The sequence below is a fragment of the Marmota marmota genome, unplaced genomic scaffold (genome assembly GCF_001458135.2).
Source record: "Marmota marmota marmota unplaced genomic scaffold, marMar, whole genome shotgun sequence".
NCBI lineage: Eukaryota > Metazoa > Chordata > Mammalia > Rodentia > Sciuridae > Marmota > Marmota marmota.
Window position 1 is genome coordinate 21,347,486 of NW_025999932.1, and position 14,286 is coordinate 21,361,771.

At 32.1% G+C, this 14,286-nt stretch overlaps 1 long non-coding RNA gene across 9 annotated transcripts in view; it reads left to right on the forward strand.

Moving 5' to 3' along the window:
* The window catches only part of LOC125616089, a 307,484-nt gene that overhangs the window by 274,928 nt on the left and 18,270 nt on the right, over positions 1 to 14,286 (forward strand). The window contains exon 10 of one of the 9 annotated variants that reach the window (XR_007346706.1): positions 3,268 to 6,291. The exons of the other annotated variants lie outside the window; for them this stretch is intronic. This is a non-coding gene — a long non-coding RNA (uncharacterized LOC125616089). Of the gene's footprint in view, positions 1 to 3,267; positions 6,292 to 14,286 lie in introns of those variants that run through there. 9 annotated transcript variants of the gene reach the window in all.

The following is a 14,286-nucleotide window of genomic DNA, read 5'->3' on the forward strand; positions in this document are numbered from 1 at the left end:
TTTTTTTTTTTTTTTTTTTTTGTGCTGGCACTGACTTTCTTTCTTTTTTTGTTAGGGTGTGGAACAGAGATGGAAGTCATTTTAAAGAATTCAGTGATTACAGAAGAGCGATATAAAGAGCATTTTTTTTCTAAATACTAGAGAAAAGGCTAAGTGTCTGTCACTAACTTTTGTTATGACGAAAGGAGTTAACAAAAGAGAGCTTCACATTGTGAGTTGTTAGTTTCGGCTGTCTCTTGATGAAAATGCAAATAAAAGAAAAAAATTATTGTGTAAGAATTATGATATCCAACAATCAGAATTGGGTCTATTTTAGAGAGAAATTAAAGGTTTTGATCATGATTTATGCACATAGTACATTTTCAATGAATATAAATAAGGTGGTTATAATCAGCTCTTATTACTCAGTGAAAAAATGACTAATCAGATGAATTCTTAGAAATTGACATTGAATTTATTACTGAATTTGAAAAGTAAATATCTCTTAGAACATCTTTTGCTTAGTAAAATTCTCCCTAAGAAAAAAACATTTGGATGAACATCAAGAGCTTTTGGTGACTTCAAATACTTTATTGGCAAAAGACACTAACTAGGTGTCTTGGTTGAGCCATCTTGAACTTAAAATTTTCTATGTATGGAAATAGACAATATTTGAAATGATGTAGTGTGTATCATTACAGAAAAAGTGAAAATCAAGGACAATATATTATATATAATATAGTTGGTATTTAGTTGTCATACAGAAAATCCCCTGTCCTCAAAACATGTCTTTAATTTATTTTTTTTTAATCTAGAGATTAAAAATAAGCTAGGAATTTAATTAAAAATCAATGTGATTTTTTTCTATAAATAAAATTATTATAACTGTTTAGGGATGACATATTATATGAAAATATTGATTGATTTTCTATGGACAATATTTTGAATGTTTGCTCTGTCCCTCTCCTATCTCTTACTTCCATTTCCATAAAAATTTGTTGAAATTCTATTGATTACAGAATACCACTATATTTTTTTAATAAGGGAAGTTACTCTTCAGCTGCAACATAAAATGCTTTGCTTCATGAAGCAAGTTCAGATTCAGAATGAAGCTCATTCATATTTTCGAGAGTGGATTGTGATAATACAATATAGGAGGAGAAATTGGCAGGTTTTATTGTTCAGAAAATTAGGGCACAAGAATGATTGATGGAAGTCCCTATGTCCTTTGAAGATAAAACTAAGTTTACATAGAACCAGATTTATGCAGTTGGATTTGGAAAAAAAAAAACTGTAAATGTTCTTACAAAGACAGGTGAATGGACAAATATACACAACTCAATATTACAATGCCATAACAGAAATTCTGAAAGTATGCAACTATTTGATTTATTTATTTTAACTATTAAAATATTTAACTATTTTAGTTCTAAAAATTGTTAACTATGTGGTGGCTAAGACAACTTTAAAAGTGATATTAGAGATCTGGGGGACTTTCTTTCTTTTTTTTAAGTTTAAGAATAAACTGTTTTATTAGAGCATTATAGTTACATTTAATATTTGGGTTCATTTTGAAAAAAAATCATATGTGAAAGCAATTTGATTTCAATTTCCATTCCCCACCCCCACATCCTTTCCTCATATATTCTTTTTTTTTATGTAGCACTGTGTGAAAAGCTTTACATGTATTATCTCAATTAATTTCTGACATTCTTTTTGTTTTTATTACTGGGGATTGAACCCAGGGGTTTTGTTGTTGTTGTTGTTGTTGTTTTAATTTTTATTGTTGGTTGGGGGACTTTCTTTCTAAATTGAGAGAATGAATAAAATAATAGATTCCTAAGTTGTATTATTTGGGTTGTGATTTGTATCCAAGAAATGCTCAAAATCAGAAAAAGAGGATTATTTGTATATTCAGGATATAGTCAAGGAGGCAGAAGTAATTCCAGATTGTGTGATGGGCATGACAGATGCACAAAAGTTAGACACAGACTTGAAGAATCGCAAAAGCAAGGCATGATGTTGCATCCTGACAATTCAACTGAGAAAGCCAAAATTTAAGCTTTTATAGAATGCTTAACAGGCTTTTAGAAAAAAAGGATTCAGTGGCACCAGCCAAATCGTCCCTGATTCACTCTACACATCATTCAAATCCTCACTACTGGTCAAAAGGACCAAATGAGCTTGTCCTACATGACAGAAATGATGTGTGATGGGAATCAGAAAGATACCTCTAGGACACTGGCTCAACTAACTGTACCAGAAATGAATCTTCAGCTGTGTATTAAAAGCAAAGATTGCCATTTAATCATTTCCCACAATAATTACCCCCTACAGGCATGGCCTTTGGCCCATTATTTTATTGGCACTTTTTTTTTAATATTTGTGTGAAATAGAAATATGTTTACTCTAATTTATCTTCTTTAGAAGATAAAATTTGTTAATTTGTTCTTTTCAGGTATACACGAGAGTAGAATACATTTTCGCAAATTATACATGCAGTATAACTTATTGTATTTAGGATCCCCTCTTTGATTATACATGATGATTATACACAGTTACTCTGCTCATGTATTCAAATACAAGGCTAGGAAAGTTATGACTGATTAGTTCTACTGTCTTTCCTATTTGCCTTCCCCTTCCCTACCCTTTGTTTTCCTTTGTTAAATCTACTGGATTTTTTAAGCTTCTGCAAACTCCCTTGTTTTGGGTTAGCATGCACAAATCAGAGAGAACATTCAGCCTTTGGTTTGGGGGGTTGGCTTATTTCACTTAGCATGATATTCTCTAGTTCCACCCATTCACCTGCAAGTGCCATTATTTCATTCTTCTTTATGGCTGAATAATAATGCATTGTATATATATTACATTTTCTTTATCTGTTAATCTGTAGAAGAACACCTAGGTTGTTTCCATCGTTTGGCTATTATAAGTGGAGCTACCATAAATATTTATTTGGCTGTGCCATTCTAGTATGCTGTTTTTAAGTTTTTTGGGATATGGATCAAGATACATGGGTCAAATGGTGGTTCCTTTCCAAGTTTTCTGAGTATCTCCATGCTGCTTTCAATAGTGGTTGTGCCACCTTGCAATCCCACAAACACTGTATGATATTACCTTTCTCCCAACATCCTCATCAACATTGTTGTTAATTGTATTCCTTATAATTGCCATTCTGACTGGAGTGAGATGGAATCTCAGTGTAGTTCTGTTGCATTTCTCTAATTTCTAGAGATGTTGAATATTTTTTCATATTTTTTGACCATTTGTATTTCTTCTACCTTTAAGGGCCTATTCAGATCCTTTGCCGAACATCATAGTCTTGGTACCAAAGCAGACATGAAGACCAATGGGACAGAATAGAAGATACAGAGACACACCTGCATCAAAACAGTTATCTCATCTTAGACAAAGGTGCCATAAACATATATTGAAGAAAGGATACCTTGTTCAAAAAATGGTGCTGGGAAAACTGGAAATCCTTATGTAGAAGAATGAAATTGAATCCCTCTCTCTCACCCTGCACAAAACTCAACTCTAAGTGGATCAAGGACCTTGGCATTAGACCAGAGATCCTGTGCTTACTAGAAGAAAAAGTAGGCCCAGTTCTACATAATGTCTGCTTCAGAATTGACTTCCTCAATAAGACTCCTAAAGCACAAGAAGTAAAATTAAGAATCAATAAATGGAATGTATCAAAAAGCTTCTTCATAGCAAAGAAACAATCAAGAATGTGACCTGAGATCCTACAGAATGGGAGAAAATCTTTACCACCTGTATTTCAGATAAGGCATTAATTTTCTTCACTCTTAAAAATCATTGAATACTACAAAAAAGGTTTTATCTATGAATATTTACCATATTAAAAAGTCTGTCCTATCTCTGTTATACATTGAGAGCTAGGTCACTCCTCCATTTGGGAGTGAGAGAAGATTGAATCTTGTTTCAGATATCAGTGACATCTACTTTAAAACCTCTTTTCCTATCATTGGAGAATAATGGCATAAACAAGGATTATTAGAGTACAAAGAAGAGTTCAGGAGAAATCAAAAGTTCTCGCCTGGTGGGGTGGTACACTCCTATAATCCCTGAGACTGGAGGACTCAAGATCTGAGATATGAGGATCACAAGTTATGGAGTCCAGCCTCAGCACTGTAGTGAGACTGTGTCTCAAACTAATGTGTGTGTGTATGTGTGTGCATTTATATTTGGCAATGTAGCTCTGTGGTAAAACAACCCTGAGTTTGAACCATAGTGCAAGGAGAAACAAAAGTCTTTCTGATAGTAAATTCATTATTTTGAGAAATACAAATATAATTATTGGGAAAGAATTTGAGAATGTTTGAAATATTTATTGAATAGGTAGTGTTGGTGCTAGAAAAAAATACAGTACTGTTTAAAAAAGTCTTTTGTGACCACTCTTGCTATATTTCATACTGTAGGGAGTAACTTTATTGACATGGTTTATAGACTCCTGCAGGACTCCCCAAATATTTTTGTATGATGCCCAAAGACAACACTACCAGTGCTGCTGCCAGCACTGTTGCTACCACTACTAACAAGTCACATTTGTTCTCCTTCCACTACTCACCATGGACAGTTAGGAGCCCTCAATATCTTATTCAGTCACAATGACAAGCCTCCTCATTTCTCTTCTACTGGAAAAGAAATGGAGCAGCATGCCCAAGAATACCAGATACTGAGTGTGGAGTATGATTCTTTACATTTTTTCAATGGCATTTATTAATAGAGTCAATTATTAGTTTTCAAACATTTTATATAGGTTTCAAGTATTTCCTTATTCAAGTTTCAACTACTACATTTGGAAAATTTAAAGGGTTTTTGACAAGCTTAAATTGAACAATCTATTTCAATCTCTATATAATTTGAAAACATACATGAGTCTTTGTAAATCAATATGATAATGATAATGCACTTATAAGGAATGAGAAAGAAAATAAGCACATTTATTTGTTGTTCAGCTACCTAACAGTGGCCTGGATGAAAGTCTTAATATTCCTCATCTTTTAAAAGGCAATATCTATACCTAATTTTGGAAGTATTATAAGAATTAGATGAATATGTAAAGGTCTTAATGGAAGATACTATTTAATACAGTATATTCATATCAATATAAATGGCAAAAATAGCAATATTAATGGAAGGATACTAGTGATAGAAAGTGTAATATCATAGAACAAAAATGGTTAGTTAACTATTGTTTAGAAAAAGTATCAAATGCATGAAAGAATTCACATACATATGATTAAATTTGATATTTGCTTATTCTCTCTCTCTCTCTCTTTGCTTTCTTGCTTTCTCCTTCCATGTATACTGTGTGTCATGAATGCTAAAGGTAAATTACTTACATTTTAAGAATTTTAAATTAATATGTGCATTTAAAATTAATATAAATAACTCTTATAGTTAGAAATGATCTTTTTTTACAGTATTTCAACTTAAAAACACTTGAAATATTGTGCATTTCCTCTCATAGTCTTGTTTTCAGTCTTCTCTTCATTTTCAAGTCCATTAAATCTTCTAAGATACACAGGAAGTTTTACTTCATAATCTTTTAAATGTTGCATACTCGACTTACTTTTAATATTGACTTTTACAAATATAACTTTGTTTTCATTTTACTTAAATCTGAGGAAAGAACTCTTTGTGTTATTTTTAGGATGATTTCTGATGATGAAATTTCATCATAAGATTATCTTAATATCTTTCTTATTCATAAGAACTATTTTCTTTCATCAAATTTTGATCACAAAATTTATTTTCAGAAGACAAATGATTGCTTTGGAAAATAAAGAAGATATAGATTGTAAAAGATAATCTTTTGGGCTGAGGTTGTGGCTTAGCTGTGGAATGTTCACCTGGCATGTGCAAGGCCCTGGGTTCCATCCTCAAACCACATTTAAATAAATAAATAAAGTTATTATGTCCAACTATAACTAAAAAAAGATAATTTTTAGCAATTACCAGTAATTAGGAACATCTGTGTACTCATCTGCTAACATTGCTTTTCCAGTATGTTCAGTCACACAGTACATCATGTGCATCATGTTCTTAGACTGTTTAACTTAATTGTGTAATTAAAAATGGGAATAAAAACTGCACCTTAATGTATTTTCCCTTTTTGTTTTCTGCATTTTGAGGTTTCCAATGTTCATTTCAGTTTGTCTGTAATACACACACACACACACAAACACACAGACACACACACACATTTAGTATGTAAGCTGTTTTGTATTTTTTCCTTTTTCTTTTTAGATATACATGACAGTAGAGTGTATTTTGACATATTATACACACATAGAGTTTAAATTATTCTAATTATTACCCCATTCTTATGGTTGTATCTAATGTGGAGTTTTAATTCAAATTTAATTTTAATTTATTTAAAAATAAATTTCTAAAAGTAGAAATTATTAGAATATGTTGATGCATTTTATGAAGATTTTGATGTATATAGTCAAAATCTTCAGAAAAATATTTGCAATTCCACTTTTATTAGCATTTTCTAACTTTAAAGATGATTTATCCTAGGCCAAGTTGTCTTTCTTCCACTATTACCAATTAAACAAATAAGATAAAATTCTGAGATAATAAGAATTTGGACTAGAAACTGAAAAAAAAACTGCCTGAAATTTACTTCTGATTTGTTTGATTTCCTTAAACCTTTGTAGATAGGATCAGAATAATAAAATCCTGCTCCAGAGAAAGCAGGATATGACTGAGAGGTAGTCTTAGAGAATGTGGCAAAACGATTCGAGGCCCTTATCAATAGAGTCCACAGAACTAGATCATCTCTTCATGGCCTGAAAGTTGACTGTCAGTCTTGTTTAATGAAAGATGTATATATATGAGATGGGATGTGCATGCCCGTGCTCCCAAAATTGAATAACCATATCTGATAATTATTCCCTTACAAGATATAAAAAAATAATCTGCATTTCAAATTATTATTTTTTTTAATGAATAATTTTTTTCTTTTTTTTTTAAAGGGAGAGAGAGAGAGAGAGAATTTTAATATTTATTTTTTAGTTTTCGGCGGACACAACATCTTTGCTTGTATGTGGTGCTGAGGATCGAACCCGGGCCGCACGCATGCCAGGCAAGCGCGCTACCGCTTGAGCCACATCCCCAGCCCTGCATTTCAAATTATGACTTCGTAGGCTATCAGAACCCAATTAGGTTTTGCATTTAATTATGGCATCCCATCATTTCCTTGTACTTGCTTCTTCACAGGAAGGCAAGCCAAGTCCTACTATGTGTTAGAAAACCTCCATTTAATCATTATATGTTCAAAATTGGTTTTATATTAGTGTGAAGATTATAAACCAAGGTTTTACTTTGTATTAGTGGGGAGATAATTATGTGAATATAATTTCATTCTAAGACAAGAAACAATAATATTTTTAGTGCTTTGATGTTAATTGATGTAATCATCCTGGTACAACTTACAAAAATGGAGAAGTGCATAGTGGATCATAGAGAATTTATAAATTATCCACTATTGTCTTAATTTCTGTGTTCTCCATAGTTCTTATGTTGAAATCCTAAACCCCTGATATGATGGCATCAGAGGGTGGAGATTTTAGGATTTGATTAGATCACAAAGGCAGTGTCCTCATGAGCAGGACATTAGAGACCTTGTAGATCTTCCTTGCCCTTTCCACCACTGTGGACACAGCAGAAAGACATGATCTATGAGGAAATGGGCTCTGACCAAAGGCTCAACCTGTTAGCACCTTAGTTTCAGATTTCCAGCCTCCAAAAGTGTGAAAAATATCAAAAAATTCTGTTTTTGATCAATAGTACATTTTTGTTAAAGCAATCTGAGTGGACAACACATAATTTTATTAAAATTACAATAAATATGAAATCAAGATCCTTAAATCATTTCTATAATTCCTACAGGTGTGTATTTTCTAATGAATTTTAATGCTTAATAGCACCTTTGAATGATGCATAGTTTCTTGCCCCAGTTTACAAGAGCACTGCTAATTAAGACTTCCCTGGCTCTCTTGAATATCACATAAGGAAGAGGATCTATTTTTATTTTAATTTATGAGTACCTTGTTTCTCATAATTCAAAACAGAATTAAATCAAAATAACTTATGAAATAATAATGGCAAATCCTACATGAGTAATTGATTCCAATTAAAGTAATTAATATGAACATGATATACTCTTTACATGTTTTAATCACTCACTAGTATGATTCACTCATTATACTCATAAAACATCAAATATTAAAACATATAAAGTTTCTATACCATGTGATTTCTGCAAAGTTTCAATTACTCTTCCATATATGATTTTTGGCTTGTATTTCTGTGATATTGGGATTGAACTCAGGGCTTCACATATGCTGTGCAAATACCCTCCCACTGTGCTACATCAGCAGCCCTTATACATATCTTCCCCACCCCCACATTTTTAAAATTAGTGCATTATAGTTGTACACAATGATGGGATTTGTCATTACATATTCACGCATTCACAAAATAACAACATAATTTGGCCAATGTCACTCCCCAACACTTCCCTTCTTCCTCCCCACCTTCTACCCCTTGATCCATTTCCTCTACTGATCTCCCTTTGATTTTCATGAGGTTTGCTTTCAATAACATTCTTTTCCATTTTTATTTCTAGCTTCCACACATGCGAGAAAGCATAAGACCTTTTACCTTCTGACTTTAACTTATCTCATTTAACATGATGGTGTCTAGTTCCATCCATTTTCATGCAAATTACATACTTTCATTTTTCTTTATGGTTGAATAAAACTTCATTATGCATATATACAATATTTTCTTTATCTATTCATGGGTGATGGCCACCTACAGTGATTCCACAGTTTGGTAGTCATCAAGAATACAAATAATAATAAATGCCAGAGAGGATGTGGAGAAAAAGAATACTTTCACACTGTTGGTGGGACTGTAAATTAGTACAACCACTCTGGTAATCAATATGAAAATTCCTCAGAAAACTAAGTATGGAACCATAAGTATGTACATAACTTCTTTGAACAAAATATTAATACTTAAAAAGTTCAGCATAGGAGCTGGGTATGTGGTTCAATCGGTAATGTGCTCACCTGGCATGTGCGGGGTGCTGGGTTCGATCCTCAGCACTACATAAAAATAAAATAAAGATGTTGTGTCCACCGAAAACTAAAAAAATAAATAAATAAATATTTAAAAAAAATCTCTCTTTATCTTAAAAAAAAAAAAATTAAAAAAAAAGTTCAGCACAATTTATTCCAATGGGGACATTACTGAATCATTGGATATATTTCCTTAAGAGCATTTTTCATATTAATAACTCTTTAAAATGAAAAGAATTGCTGATTTTTTTCAGAGCTAAGTGAAATTAATTACAGGACAATATGCAATTATGTATATTCATTCATTCATTCACTCACTCATTCAGTTACTATTAAATCCCTTCTGAGCATGGACCACTGTGCTAGAAGCCTAGGATGCATACAATTGAATAAAGCCTTATTCCTGTTTTCAAGTTATACAGTGAACAATGGTACAAACTATTCCCAAGTCTCAACTTAATACAGTCCATTCAGAGTCTGAATGTTGATTGTCAACCACATATTTTGTGAGAAAAGTATGCATGAATTAAGGTATACATGCCTCGGTTCCTAAAGCTGAGCCAGAATATCTGTAATTCATACAGTTGGGAATGTACAAATTTAGTCCAATGCTAATTCACACTACTTGCAGAGAGTAAAAGTTAAGAAATATTTTAAAGAATTACAAGGATGAGTCACTACCTGAGAATCTAACATATTAGAGCCACAAAATTTGAACTATATTTTGAAAATCAAAGAGATGAGAGCAATCCTGTAGACAGAAATGTAGTTAAGCAGCTCTGGCCTAAATTTATTCACATGGATTTGGTCTCTGAATGATGGTTTGTTTTACAAATTATTCCTTATATGAGACAGACCGACATGTCCCTAGTGCTGTCATGAACAGGATACGTGCCTTGACATAAATATCTATAATGGGAAAGAAAACATTGTTCTTTGCATTAGTAATCCCTTGTAATTCTCTAAGTTTTTATATAAAATTAATATTGAATTTTTATTAGCTCATACTAACTTTGTAAGTCCCTGGGAGAGGCAAGGCAATCTTAGATAACCCTGTGAAACAGGGAAGGCCAATATTGAAGACGTGAAAATTGTGTTCATGAGAGGCCTAAATCTAAATAATTCCCGAGTACAGGCTTGGGAATTCATTCCAGGCATTTCAACCCCTAGTTTAATTTCATCTTTTACTATACCACACTGCCTCTCTTGAATACGTTTAGCATTTGGTTACTATGTTCTGTTATTAAAGCTGCTCACCACCCATCTTTTATATGAGGTAGAAAATAGGTTTAAGCCTCTCCAGGGGAGCTCTTAACCTGAAAAGAAGGAGAATGCATCACAGGTGAAAGACAGCAGAGCAATGTGACCTGCTGCTAATTTGCAGCGGTATTCATTTGGGTGGGATTTGACATTTCTGGGTAGATGTATATTTGTGATTGATATTTCATTCTTTAAAGCACAGCCTTTAAAACAGCTGTGAAATGTCAAGTTATTAATTTACACATTGCAAAATGTAGTGTTAGGAAACCAATTTACATCTTTCCAAATTCAACCCCAGGGATACCAGGCTTTTGAGATCAGCACATCATGAAGAAGATTATCCCAATCAACATAACTCTAAAAATTGCTGCTCAACTTTCAGCTCTGCATAGAGTCAAATGGGATGAGAAAAGTGGTATTTTGCAAAGTGAGATGGGGAACATTTTTCCTCTCATCTATATTTTGCTTTGGGTTTATTTTATATCAATATGGTGGGGCATATGGGACTGACAAATCAATGAAATCCTGATTACAATGTTAAATTATTTATTCAAAGGAGAGTTGTATTTTAAATTATATGTAAAACCTATTTTACAGGTTTTTCTCCCCTAAAATGTAGTCATTGTTTTTTCTCATTTTTTTTTTCTACACAGTTGATAACCACATATAACCATTAAAACAGGTAATATTATTAAATCATTTATCAGGCATTCATTTTAGGTTACAAGAAATACTTTCATAGCAATGTTTTTGAGAGAAAATTAATAATTGGATATACAAACTCCAATGGAAATAATACTTGGAAAAATTATCATAGGGTAGCAGGGGCCCTGTTAAAATTGAGAATATGAAGGAGGACCCAGTCATTGTCTTGACCCAGTTTGTTCCTTTGACCTGCTCTTCCTCAGACTCATTTCTACTCCCTAGCTTTTCCAAAATTCCAGGAACAGGGAGCCACCAGCAATGCCACAGAAATAATAATAATTAACCAGAACAAGGTTTGATCATACTGCTTGTCTATGCCTACTTCTTGTTCCCTCTGCTACTACTTCCTATATCATTGTTAATAACTCAAAGGCACTTTTCTTAGGAGTTTGCTAAAATTGCTACCTTCCTAGTATGGCCCCACTGGAATTAAACTCCTTTTGTGTTTCACCACCACTCTGATGGACTCTTTAGGTAGTGGGTGGCCAGAGTCTGGTCTGTTTGGACCCACAGAGCAGGGCCTCTCTGTTTCAGGCCTCTGTTCCGGTGTCTGGTAACAAATGAACTTGGTTTTAAAGAAATTTTTACCTGCTCAGCTCCTTTGTAATTTTCACTTTTAGGGGTTTTTATTAACTGGGGTATTAATTTTATATAAAACAATATTTAAATGTGTGTTAAAACTTTGTTAGTACAGAAAATATAATACTATAATACAGAAAAGTGATTCTCTATTCCTTAAAGTTCTTGTTTAATATAAGCCTGACTCTATCACATTTTAATATAAGCAAGCAAACTGTTCCAAAAATATGGACAACATGCAAATACATTATTTGCTCCTAAAAAGGAAGGAAATGCATCCCAGGTGAAAGACAGCAGAGGGCAATTTGAATCTCTATGGGAAAATAAAAATGTTTTAATAAAAAGTATAAAAAATTAATCTGCACTACCTAAAGGATCAGAAAAATTATTTTAAGTGTTGAACTTATTAAAATGATAATAAGGCAATATAAAATAAGAAAAATATTACTATTTTTTTCTGGATGCCTTAATTATGGTGCATAAGTTGGATCACTTTAAGGCGATATGTGTTTGTCATAACAATTAATTTTCAAATCCGTTTTTTTAATCATTGTCTTTACATTTCTTTGATATCTACAATAAATTTATAAAAGCATTATAGTTTAATACACTGACAATTGTTTGAAGGCAAATAATTAAAAAATTTAAATTACCAAATGAATATAGTCCTCAAAATCAGAGTTAGATTGACATTCCCCACTTGTCCCTCTCAGACCTGCCCCAGTCATTATTTATCCTGGATTTACCTTTGATGTTCTAAAGATATGTAAAATATCAATACCTGATATAATTTGCAAAAATTTTTGACAAAAGCTGGTAGAAAAATATCCTATCAATTAGCGAATGAATATATTTTTATGTTACAGGATATTTATTACTTGGTAAAGTCATAGAATCATTAGGTAAAATCTTTATCAAAATAAGTGATTTTAAAATATCTATCTTTTTATTTGAAAAATAACATAATTGGTTAAAGTTACATTCACTGAGTATTTAACAAATGCCAGCTATGTTAACCAAGTTGCATATTCTTTAGTTGTCTGCAAATTCTTAATTCAACTATGTGCTAACTGTTATTTTATTGATTCTACAGAAGTAAAATGCTTAGGCAGGCCTCATTATTTTTATAATTTTTCAATTACAAAAAGTGGAAAACTAGCATTGAAACTAATCTGTCTGGCTATATACTGGAGTAGAAAGTCAGAAACCCTAGGCCCCTTCACACTCATATATATGAAAGAATTTCCCCATTGTTAAGGGGTAAAATGTTCACTTTTGCTTCACTTACAAATATTACTATTTTGTTCAGTTGTGGTAATTTCCCTTACTCCCAGCTTTAAAAAGAATCTACAAAAACAATGCAATTTAGTATACACTCTTCTTCTAACTATACCTGTAGTTGAATCCAGTGAACCACCAACTATACATTGACATTGGCTGTGTCAAGCAGCTGATAAAACAGTAGAGCTAACAGGCAGATGCAGCACATGTTTTGTGTATTTTTGCCACAGGGATTTGTGAACAAAAGAAAATAATTCAAATAATTCTAGGAAAATGCTGATGCTCAAGTTGGAGGCTTGGATTAATTAAAATAATACATTTATTCCAATATTTCCCATTTTCTCAAGCAGGTTTTTTGCAGAAAAACGAAAAAATGTTTTGTCATAAATGACAAGTAATATAGAAATATGAAGAAATAGATAATATGGAGGAAGTTACTAGCAAAATAAAACAGTCAGCTTCTCAGTGATAACCATTCAATGTATTGCATAAGTTCAATAATCCTACATTTCCAAAACATCATTCATTTCATGATAATGCACAAATAAGCTAATATTGATTATAAGCAAAACTTGGGGCCGGACTCCTAAGACATGAACCCTTGATGAACACAGTTAAACAAAATCCAAACCATAAAGACTAGGAAGAATTCTCTAATTTTTGCTGCCATAATTCAATAGATTTCAAGTGCCATTTATAATTTTTAAAATTATTTTCAAAGTAGAAATTTCTTTGTGATATTTAGTTTTCTCTGTCAAATAACACAGAAATTATTCTACGTTAATGTAGACAACTAGTAGGATCAAACAATTGTGAAATCATAGAAGGATGAAAATGAACTTTAGATTTTTTTTTTGTAAATCTGTCAGCATTTAGGATTTTCTAAAATATTATGTGAAATAAATATAAATTTCTTTAAAAATTCTATGAATACTTTATCAACCCCTGTTATTTGACAAAAATAGCAACTATATGGTCCTAGACAATTTTTAAATAATGTCAGATATTTTTGATGAGTTAAGGCATAAACTTAAGATAAAATTTTCTACAGGCATTGCAGAAAAGAATTAATTACGATTGGGTAAATGAAAGTTTATGAATTTACTGATCATTGAATTATGTGTAGGTGTGTGTTTGTGTGTGTGTGTGTGTGTTTGTGTGTGTGTGTGTGCGTGTGCGCGCACATGCACATGCAGTGCTGCCATGTACTGACATGGAGAGTTTTTCCCTGTCACAGCAATTATTACTAAAACACATAGTTTAAAAAATTATTTTAAATGAAAGATACTCTTGAATGGATAGAAACTAACATTTGTAGATAATTATCCTATGCAATATTTATTGCAAAAGTTACTATTTA